The 12,024-nt window shown below is 33.7% G+C and overlaps 1 protein-coding gene across 2 annotated transcripts in view; it reads left to right on the top strand.

Moving 5' to 3' along the window:
• Positions 1-12,024, top strand: part of TBCK (TBC1 domain containing kinase) — a 201,409-nt gene that overhangs the window by 115,763 nt on the left and 73,622 nt on the right. The window lies entirely within an intron of this gene.

The raw sequence follows: 12,024 nt of genomic DNA, 5'->3' as shown, positions 1-12,024 counted from the left end.
GCTTATAGTTTTCAGGTGATATTTTGCTTATTTTTTATTAAATGTATTCCTAGATATTTTATGCTTTTCATTCTATTGGTCATCAAATTTTAAAATTTATTATCCAATTATGTGTCAATAATATATAGAAATGAACTGAGTTTTGAACCATGTTAGCCTTCAAACTTGCTAAATTCATTTACTAGTTCTAATAGTTTTGTAGATTCCTTAGGGTTTTTTCCTAAATGTAAAAAAAACATATTCTCTGAGAAGAAAGACAGTTGCATTTCTTCCTTTCCCATTTTTATGCCTTTCTTTTATTTTTCTTCATTGCACTGACTAGGACCTTCATTCCATCAATTCATTGAATAGAATTGATGAAAATACATCCCTGTCTTGGTTCACTATTAGGAGAGGAAAAAAAAAAAAAGCATTTGATGTTTCACCATTAAGCTTTATGTTAGCTGTAGATTTTTTATAAATGCCCTTTATCAGTTTGAGGAAGTTCCCTTCTTTTCCTAGTTTGTTGAGAGTTTTTATGATTAATGAGCATTGAATTTTTGTCACATTTTTTTCAGCATCTATTATGCTAATCATATAGTGTTCCTGTAGCCTGTTTATCTAAAGAGTTACATTAATTAACAGTCCATTTTGTTAAGCCAACCTCAAATTCCCAGGAGTGACAGAATAAGAACTATATATTTGGTTTCTCCCCCCACTTTCTGACACAAGTTCCTAAAACACTTGTAATTGCCTGAATGGCAGGGATACTAGGAGCATCTTTTATTCTAATATTTGGTCCTTGACTTTGGTTATGACTCAAAGGTCCTAAGTCCATTGGAATCTCTTAGGTGATAGGAGCAGTGTTTGTTTTTAATGAGATAAATCTTTGTGAGCTCCTAGAGAGCTTCAGACTAAGAGCTGTAATCAGAAAGACCAAGCCATGATTAGAAACTTGGAACTTTCAACCCTATCCCCTATCCTCCTAGGACAGGAGAGGAACTGGAAATTGAGTTAGTAATCACTCATGCCTATGTGATGAAGCCTTTATAAAAATACCTAAAGAGTTCAGAGAGATTCTTGGTTGGTGAACATAGCCACTTGCTGGGAAGTTCACCTCATCTTCACAGGGACAGAAGCTCCCACACTTGGGATCCTTTTGGACATTGCCCTATATAGCTCTTCATCTGGCTATTCATTTGTATCCCTTATAATAAACTGGTAAACTTAAGTAAAGTGTTTCCCTGAGTTCTGTGAACTGTTATAGTAAATTAACCTGAGAAACGGATGGTGGGAACCACAATTTATAGCCAGTTGGTCAGAAGTATAGGTGACAACCTGGGACTTGTGACCAGCATCTGAAATGGAGGCAGTCTTGTGGGACTGAGCCCTTTACTTGTGAGGTCTGTGCAAATTCTGGGTAGTTACTGTTCAGAATTGAATTAAATTGTAGGACATCCAGCTGGTATCCAAAGAGTTGGAGAATTGGTTGTTGGTGTAAGAGAAAATCCCTCACATTTGGTCTATCAGAAATATTGTGAATAGAGATAAACTTCTAAAAACTGAATCTTCCAAAAAGGAATCAGGGAGAAATAGAAATTCTGAACAGACCAGTTACTAGTAACAAAATTGAATTATTAATCAAAAAACTACCAACAGAGGCACCTGGGTGGCTCAGTTGGTTAAGTGTCTGAATCTCGATTTTGACTCAAGTCATGATCTCGGGGGCGGTTGATTGAGCCCCACATCAGGCTCTGCACAAAGTATAGAGCCTGCTTAAGATTCTGTCTCTCAAAACAAAAAAAAACAAAACAAAAAAACTACCAAGAACAAAAGTCCAGGACCAGGTGGATTCACAGGTGAATTCTACCAAACATTTAAAGAAGAGTTAATACCTATTCTCCTCAAACTATCCAAAAAATTAGAAGAGGGAGGAAATCTTCCAAATACATTCTACAAGGCCAGCATTACCCTGATACTAAAAGTAGACAAAGATACCACACACAAAAAAAAAAAGAAAAGAAAAAAGAAAACTGCAGACTAATAGCCCTGATGAACATAGATGCAAAAATTCTCAACAAAATATTAACAAACCACATTCAACAATATACTAAAAGGATCATTCACTGTAATCAAGTGGGATTTATTTCAGGGATGCAAAGATGGTTTAGTTTTCACAAATCATTCAACATGATACATTAGCAAAATGAAGGATAAATACCATATGATCATCTCAACACATGCAGAAAAAGTATTTGACAAAATTCAACATCCATTCATGATAAAAACTTTCAATAAAGTAGGTTTGAAGGGAATATATCTCAACATCATAAAGGTCATTTATGAAAAGCCTACAGATAACATCATACTCAATGATGAAAAACAGAACTTTTCCTTTGACATCAGAAACAAGACAAGGATGTCCACTCTCACCACTTTTTTTCAGCATAGTACTGAAAGTCCTAGAAACAGTAATCAGACAAGAAAAACAAATATAAGAGACATCTGTATTGGTAAGGAAGAAGTTAAACAGTCGCTATTTGCAGACAACATGATATTATACTCAGAAAACCCTAAAGACTCCACCAAAAAAAAATACAAAAAGTAATAAACGAATTCAGTAAAGTTGCAGGACACAAAATTAATACACAGAAATCCATTGCATTTCTATACACAAATAAGGAAGTAGCAGAAAGATAAATTAAGAAAACAATCCCATTTACAATTGCACTAAAAAGAATAAAATACCTAGGAATAAACTTAACCAAGGAGGTGAAAGACCTGTACTCTGAAAATTATAAATATTGATTAAAGAAATTGAAGATGACACAAACAAATGGAAAGATAGTCCCTGCTCATGGATTGGAAGAATTAATATTGTTAAAATGTCCGTACTACCCAAAGCAATCTACAGATTTAATGCAATCCCTATCAAAATACCAACAGCCTTTTTTACAGAGCTAGGACAAATAATCCTAAAATTTGTGTGCAACCACAAAAGACTTCAAATAGCAAGAGCAATCTTGAGAAAAAAGAATAAAGCCAGAGGTATCACAATCCCAGATTTCAAGATATGCTACAAAGCTATAGCATGGTACTGGGACAGAAATAGGCATATAAATCAATGTAACAGAACAGAGAGCCAAGAAATAAACCCATGCTTATATGGTACCAATTAATCTACAACAAAGGAGGCAAGAATATACAATGGGAAAAAGTCAGTCTTTTCAATAAATGGTGCTGGGAAAATGGACAGCTACATGCAAAAGAATAAAACTGGGCCACTTTGTTACACCATACACAAAAACAAACTCAGAATGGATTAAAGACCTAAATGTAAAACCTGAAACCATAAAACACCTAGAAGAAAACATAGGCAATAATTTCTTTGACATAGGCCATAGAAACATTTTTTTAGATTATGCTTATCAGGCAAGGGAAACAAAAGCAAAAAATAAACTATTGGGACTACACCAAAATAAAAAGCTTTTGCACAACAAAGGAAACCATTAACAAAACTGAAAGTCAACCTACTGAATGGGAAAAGATATTTGCAAATGATATATCCAATAAGGGGTTGATAGCCAACTATATAAAGAATGTTTATACAAAACAACATCAAAAAACCCCAATCTGATTAACAAATGTGCCAAGGACCTGAATTGACATTTCTCCAAAGACATACAGATGGCAAATAAATGCATGAAAACATGCTCAACATCACTAATCATCAGGGAAATGCAAATCAAAACCACAATGAGATTATCACCTTACACTGTCAGAATGGCTGCAATTAAAAAGAAAACAGTATGGAGGTTCCTCAAAATATTAAAAATAGAAATACCATATGATCAGTAATTCCACTACTGAGTATTACCCAAAGAAATTGAAAACATTAATTTGAAAAGCTATAGGAAGGGAGGGAGGGAGGGAGGGAGGGAAAGAAAAAAAATAAGAAAGAAATATTGTGAATAGAAAAATAGTTTACACCTAGGGTATACCCTTGTGTATTAGTTTCCTATTGCTCCTGTAAAAGACTACCACAAACAACACAGATTTACGATTTATACACTGGAGATCAGAAATTAAAAATCAGTCTGACTGGACAAAAGTCAAGGTATTGGGAGGGCTTGTTCCTTCTGGAGGCTCAGAAGGGAAAATCCATTTCCTTTTTGCCAACTTCTAGAGGCCACATGCATTCTTTTGTCTGTGGCCCCTTCCTTCATCTTTAACACCCACTGCATAATGTTGTCACATCTCTTTCTACTTCCTCTGAACTCATGCTCCTTCTTATAAGGTTACTTGTGATTACATTGGGTCCTCCTGCATAATTCATGATTATCTGCCCATCTCAAGATCCTTAACTTAATCACACTTCAAGGTTCTTTTGCCATATAACGGAATGTGTTCACAGGTTCTGAAGCTTAGGATGTATATATATTTGGGGGTCATTATTCATCCTACCACACTTAAGTAATATTTTGTTAAGGACTTTATGTCTATGTTCATGAGAAATACTGGGTTTTAATTATCATATATTTTTCTCAGATTTTTGTATCAGAGGAATACTGAGTTATATCAGGTTTATTTAAAGTTATAGTCTTAAAACAAGTGGGAGTATTCCCTCTTTTTCTGTCTTCAGAACGAATTTGTGCAAGATTGTAAGAAATTCTTTAAATATTTTATAAATTTCACCAATGAAACCATCTCCACCTGTAGTTTTCTTTGTGGAAATTCTTTCATTAAGAATTAACTTCTTTAAAGATATGTTTGTCCAGGGGCGCCTGGGTGGCACAGCGGTTAAGCGTCTGCCTTCAGCTCAGGGCGTGATCCCGGTGTTATGGGATCGAGCCCCACATCAGGCTCCTCCGCTATGAGCCTGCTTCTTCCTCTCCCACTCCCCCTGCTTCTGTTCCCTCTCTCGCTGGCTGTCTCTATCTCTGTTGAATAAATAAATAAAATCTGTAAAAAAAAAAAAAAAAAAAAAAAATTATAAAGATATGTTTGTCCTATTTCTTCTTGTGTCAAGTTATGTATGCGGTAAACTATGCTTTCCAAGGAATTTATCTATTTTATTTGCTTTCAAATTCACTGGTATTTAATTGTTCATAATATTGTATTGCTATGGTTTTACTGTCTGATGTATCTGTAGTAGTATCTCCTTTCATTTCGTATACTGATAATTTGCTCTTTTTTATCTTGATCATTCTGCTAGGGTTTATCAATTTCACTAATATTTTCCTTGTTAATTTAACTTCTATTATTGTTTTATTGTTTTTCTATTTTCTTTTTTTTTGTCTTAACTCTTCTTTCATCTGTCTTCTTTGAATTTAATGAGCCCTCTCTTTCTTGCTTCTTGCAGATCACACTTAGAGTACTGATTTTATAACTTTCATCTTTTCTAATTTAACTGTTCCTAAGTACTTTTGAGGAATACAGTAAATTTTGTTATACTGTCTTTTCATTATTATTGCTGTAAGAATAATTACTGATTTCCCTTGTAATTTTTTTTGGTCAAAAATATTTTTTGGTCGAAATTTCAATTTTAAAAACTTGTTGAACCTTTATGTGACACCTATTACCTATCTTGTTAAATGTTTTATGTGCACATTAAGGTCATGTTTATTTAAATTTTTTAAGCGTAGTGCTTTGTAAATGTCAAATAAGTCAAAAATAATGTTTGGGTCTTCTTTACCCTAACTAGGCTCTTCCTCTCTTTGTTCAATAAATTACTGGAGGGAGGCATTAAACTCTCTATTATTACAGATTTATCTATTACACCTTAATTCTATCAGTTTTTACTTCTATATTTTAAAGCTCTCTTATGAAATACATATATGCTTAGGATTGTTATGTCATCTTGATGGATGAACTTTTTATCATTATGAAATGTGCCTCTTTATCTCAGTAATACTTCTTAAGAGTCTGTTTTGTTTGATATTAATGTAATCACATGAACTTTCTCATGCTTGGTTCTTATATAGTATTTTTTCTGTGTTTTATTTTCAACCCATCTGTGACTTCTTAAGTATTTAAATTTAGAAATATTTAAAATATATACTTATATTCTGTTACTTTAAATTTAAATATTTAAATATTCTATATTTAAAATATTTTAAATGTATTACTTTCAGACATATAGTTATCTAGACATATAGACATATAATTGAGGCATATAATTATTATTTGCTGTGTTTATCCAGTCTGATATTTACTCCCTTTTAAATAGAGTGTTTAGTCCACTTGTCTTTAATATGGTTGGGCATATTTCTAGTTGTCCCATTTGCTTGTGTTTCTCATCTTCCTTTTCTGACTTATGTTAATTAAATAATTTTGACATTTCATCTTAATACCTTTGTTGGCTTTTCATTTTGCATTTTAAATTGCTTTTGGCTATTGCTCTAGGGACTATGATCCGTGTCCTTAACCTACCATAGTTTACACAGAGTTAACATTCTACAGTTTTATAGAAAATGTAAAAACTTTGCAAAAGTGTGATTCCATTTACTTTCCATATTTTCTGGCATTGTTTTAATATATTTGACATTTACATTTGTAATAAACTTCACGATAAACTGTTATTACTCTGATTTTAAATAGCTAATTACTTTTTAACCATATTAAAAGAAGCTAAAAGATCATTTTTTTGTATCTAACCAAGCATATTTTTCCATTATCAGTGCTCTTCATTCCTTTTTGTAGATTTGTGTTACCTCTTTATTTTTTGGTTTTTATCAGATTTTGTTGTGCCCCAATATAGTTCTTTTTATTTTTATCTTGCTTTTAAGAACTTTCAGTAAATTTCCACTTCAAATAATGTATCTTTCTGTTCCTGTATTTCACTTTTCTTATTGTTTGCATTTCTCTGTCCATTCACTTTACAGTATTTTCCTTTAAGTCATTGAACATAAATTTTATAGTAATTACTTTAAAGTCTCATCTAATAATTTCAATTCTAACTCATCTTATAGGTCTATTTGTATGAACTTCTATTTCTTTTGATATAGGTCACATTATTCTGCTTTGCATATGTAGTTATTGTTTATTATACAGTGGATATTGATAAAGATACATTAAAAGGAATCTGGACTTTCTTATCTTCCTTTAAGAGTGTTTTGTTTTGCTAGACAGTTAAATAACTGCTGGGTCCTTAATCTTTTACTTAGCCCAAGAATGTGACATGTCAAGGTCCTTAACTGAATGAATACCCAAGGTGTTCAGTGGGAACTCTCACCCTGCCTGGGCCACCACTCCAACACTCTCAGCAATTACTCATCTTTATGATGCCTCAGCACTTAATACCATACTTTGAACATAGTAAGAACTCACTTTTAGTTCTATTCAATTAAACAAACAGCAGGGTGGCCTTTATGGACACAGTGGCACAGAGGAACATTATTTAAACCAAAATGTAAGTTTGTACATTTTTAATTCTCCTATAGTAAGCTTCATTTCTGAAGCAAAATTGTGACTAGAAAATTTGGGCAATGTAAATAATCTCTATAATAACATGAATCACTTAGGGTTTACAAAGCCTTTAAAATTTTTTATCTTGTATAAATATCACTGCTATGTTAAGTAGATTTTCTTATTATCTCCATTTTGCTCTTGAAATAACTGAGGCACGGTGATGTTATGGAATGCTCCTTATTGTATAAGTTAGTAACTAGCATTTGGAGTCCAAATCTAATTCTTTTTACTATTATAGGGGAATGTGTTGTTTACAAAGTAGGTTTCCATATCAGCAATTTCAGATGGTCCAATCTAGTATCTTCAGAAGTTTAGTTCTAACTTTCTACAAAGCTCATTTTTAATGACAGTGATGACAATACCTGGTGTTAGATAAAAATCTGATGTTAGACAAACTACTGGCCATTCCTTTTTTTTCTACATGTTAGTCCTTTCTCAGTGAACAGCAAATAAAAACTCAACTTCATAAAATTTTAAACTCATTTTAAATATGAAATACTATTTCTACAATTCATCTGCTCTTATTTAAGCAAGCCATGTTTTACAGTAGTGGTTTGGATATACAAAATTATTTATTTCTTGTCCTTAGCAGTTTTCCTGGCTACTTAATTTTCTAGCTGCCTCACAGAGACAATTTTGAGCATATTGTCTCAAACACAGGTTGGGATGAAATAATAACCATACTGTTATTACTACAGATGAGAATTTCAGAGTGGGAAAGGAAATGGTTAAAATTGCCCAATATGTTAAATGTTCTGTGTAAATCAAGATATTCCAAAATAGCTTCAATGGCCCTTCTTGTCATATGATTGCAGGATTAGGAAAAAATTATTAATATTTTAACTCTTGCAAATCGAGTTTCTGTTTTACATCCAGTAATATGCAAAGGGATTTTTCTTAATGTTTTCTGGCAATGGAATTTGTTTTGCATGTGGTGGAGAAGTTATAATTTGTTACCCTAGTCAAGAAATTAATATAATACAGGGATGACATGACTATACATTTTTTAACTTCTTTCATTAGTTCTTGATTTTTTAAATTTTTTCAAAGATTTATTTATTTATTTGAGAGAGAGCATGTTGTGGGGGGGGTGGGGGGAGGGGCAGAGGGAGAGAATCTTCAAGCAGAATCCTCACAGAGCAAGGAGACCCGGGGCTGGATCCCATGACCCATGAGATCATGACCTGAGCTAAAACCAAGAGTCAGAGGCCTAGGAGATCAAGCCACCCAGGCACCCTATTAGTTCTTTAAAAACAAAACAAAACAAAACAAAACAAAAAAACTCCATGGAGAAGACGTGCCCTTGGAGTTATCTACTCTGCTATTTTTACTGGTATTACTTCTGTCACTGCTCTTTGGTTTTTTAATTACGGACTTTACTTGAGAGGACCGTTTTAAGTTTACAGAAAAAATTGAACAGGTAATACAGCATTCCCATATTTCTCCACTCCTCTGCTCATAATTTACCCTGTTTTTGACATCTTGCCTGAATGTGTCACATTTGATACAATTGTTGAATCAGTATTGATACATTATTATTAACTAAGGTCCATTAACTAAGTTTACATTAAGGTTCACTCTGTTTTTGAGCAGTTCTGTGGGTTTTGACAAGTGAGTAACGTCATGTATTATAGTATTATACAGAACAGTTTCACTACCCTAAAAAATCTGTGCTACAGCTATACAGTCCTTCTCCCCAGTCTTCCCACCCTACTAACCCCTGGCAATCAGTAATTTCTTTTTACAGTCTTGATAGCTTTGCCTTTTCTAGAATGTCATATAGTTGGAATCATAAAGTATGTAGGCTTTGCAGACTTTTTCCTCCATGCCTGCTTATGACTTGATAGCCCATTACTTTTCATCACTAAATAACATTCCAAGTTTTGGGATTTTGAAAGGTAGTAAAGAATATTTTTTAAAAGGCAAACTCTTTCTAAATGGAAGTCTACCAAGTGCAAAATTAAAATGTAACCTGTATTTCAAACTGGGTTTCAAGCAAGAAGGCAGACTAGCTGGGACCTAAGGCTAATGCTTTGTAAAATTTCAGGTGAAGTGCCAAAAGTTCTCACGCATTTTATACATCTGGGAGTTTGTAATATCGCTGAGTTCCTTCCATGTGCTGAAATAATATTATTTATACCTCATAATGCTCCCAGAAATCAGGTAACATTATCCCTATTTTATGATTGAGAAAAAAGAGGCAGAAAAATGAGTTTGGCCAGAGCTATACAACTTGTAAGTAACTGAATTGAAATTTAAGCCCAGATCATGCTGCCTCCCAGGTTAATGCTCTTTCCAGTATGCCATTATTATACCACTTTCTAAGTAAATACCTTAAATGCCACTAGACCAAGAGCTAGACCAAGGAAGCAAGGGTTCAAGCCCACCATGCTCATTTCCACCCCTGAATTCATTCCCACCCCTTTTAAACCAGAGCTTTAAAGTTTGAAACATTTCCAATTAAGAATGATAGATTGTACACATATGTCTATCCCTATTCCCTTCTGAAACATCATTAAAGAGAAACAGTAAGGGAATGAAAAAAGTATAATCCTAAGAACAAAGAGAATGTAAGAAGAGCACGAGTAGACAAGAAACAACAATAATTGAGAAGATAGAACACAATTACATCAATAGTAACTCACTCCATAAAAAGTAAAGACAATTGCAACCTTTCTATAAAGGAGAATACTAGCAAGAAGCAAGCCAATTCTTGATGCAGAGCACCAGAAAGTCTCAGGCATTGAAAGTGAATGAAAATGAGGCAGAAAAAAAAACAGAAGAATGAGTTCAATGCATGCATAAGGAGTAGTTTCATTTCTCCCACCCCTGTAGATCTTTGCACCCACCTTGCTAGCCAAGTGTCTACTCCTCTGCCACCTAGCAGAAGACTGGAAGATAGGGGAAGATCCAGGTTGCGTGGGCCTAAACCCTATAAATTGTGGAGAAGTGACCCTCTCTAAGAAGATTAAATTATGTTACAAAATGAAACCATTAAAAGAATATTGATAATGAGAAAGGAGACCATAACAAATTTCAAAACAGAAAAATAACGTAATACTTTAATTATTAAATGTCAGAAACCTCTATATTTTTCCTTCTTTTTTGCTTCATACTCATTGATGATCTCTTCATATGACAATAATTGCACATATTTTCTATACAAAAAATAGATAATCAGTTTTTCTATTGATAGTGTTAGTTGAAGTTTGTTTTTTATTAGTAGTATTGGGAATGCATAACCCGTATGACTTAACACAGGTGGTGCTACAGATTTCTTTCATACAAACGCAAAAGTGCTATTTTGTGAAATTCCTATCATAAGAGAAAAAAATGTTAATGATGCACTTATAACTGTATATGTAACATTATCAAGTATATTCCTAGAAGGAGAGTATTTCTCTTTTGATCAGGCATCAGTGAGAACCAGATTCTCTGCTTACCATTTTACGTGTTTAAAGTTTGGAAGAATTTTTAAGTCTGATTTTTGGCTGTGTATATTTCAACTGTTTCTCCTACCCATAAACTTCCGGTGCTGGGATACATCGTATTACATTACAACCTCTGCACTTGTATAGTGGGTGATGGGAGTATTTCAGGAAGTCATTTCTAGAGCAATAACTATACTGTACTGTCAAACATAAACAAAGCCAGATACTAGTTAAAGTGGTAATGACAGGTTTCAGTCAGTGATATACTGTTAAAATAGAGAAGAGTCCAGGATGAACAATTTGTACGGGGGTAACTGGGCATTTTAAAGAGAGAATGGGGGAATAGGTGGGGACTGGGGGATGAGGAGGGGCCCGAAAGATTCAAGGAAATGAAAAATTATAAAAAGCGTGAAGGAAGGCATTTGTCCATGTGAAACCTATCTAGGTTTGCTAACTGGCACTTACTGAAGTTAGATTTCTACCTTCCCACAGAGGCTTGGAGACAGAGATCCTATCTTCAAATGTTGACTGGAACAAACAGTAAATTATATTGGAAGCCTTGATTTTTCTCAAGCAGGTACTTTAAGGGGTGGGGGCTACAGTCATCCTATGGATGTGGCCTTGAACTGTTAAAGACTATCCTAGCATTTTGTTCAAGTGTTTATAAGCCAAAGTTGAGGCATAGTCAAGAAAAAGCCTAAAGGAATCTGACTAGAGTTTTATCAAGGAGAAAATCTTTTATCAATACCCTGAAGTGACTTCAAATCACAAAAATATATCCCATTAAATCAAACTAATTATCTATTCCTAATTTAGTTTATTCTTAGTTATATCTCAGTATCCCCAGCCACTATGATGTTGCCTAACACAAGATGAAATGTAATAGATGGAAAATTGGTATAAAGACAGAAGTCTTCACTTTTTGTGGCTCAAATATCTTTACTTTTGCAGATTTTACAAAAAAACATGACCATGAGCACAATAAATTTGGAGGGATATTCTTTGGAGTAATAGAATCAAAGTATCTTGAAATTCAGAGTCAACAGCATAGCAGAGAGCAGAAATGAGGGGATGTATGTAGTTAGAATCCCTGGAACTCTCCATGGGCAATGCTGGAAAAGATTAGACAGATTAGAGAATTATT

The sequence above is a fragment of the Ursus maritimus genome, unplaced genomic scaffold (genome assembly GCF_017311325.1).
Source record: "Ursus maritimus isolate PB19 unplaced genomic scaffold, ASM1731132v1 scaffold_11, whole genome shotgun sequence".
Lineage (NCBI taxonomy): Eukaryota > Metazoa > Chordata > Mammalia > Carnivora > Ursidae > Ursus > Ursus maritimus.
The sequence above is the reverse complement of the archived record's forward strand: the minus strand, read 5'-3'. Positions and strand labels throughout refer to the sequence as shown.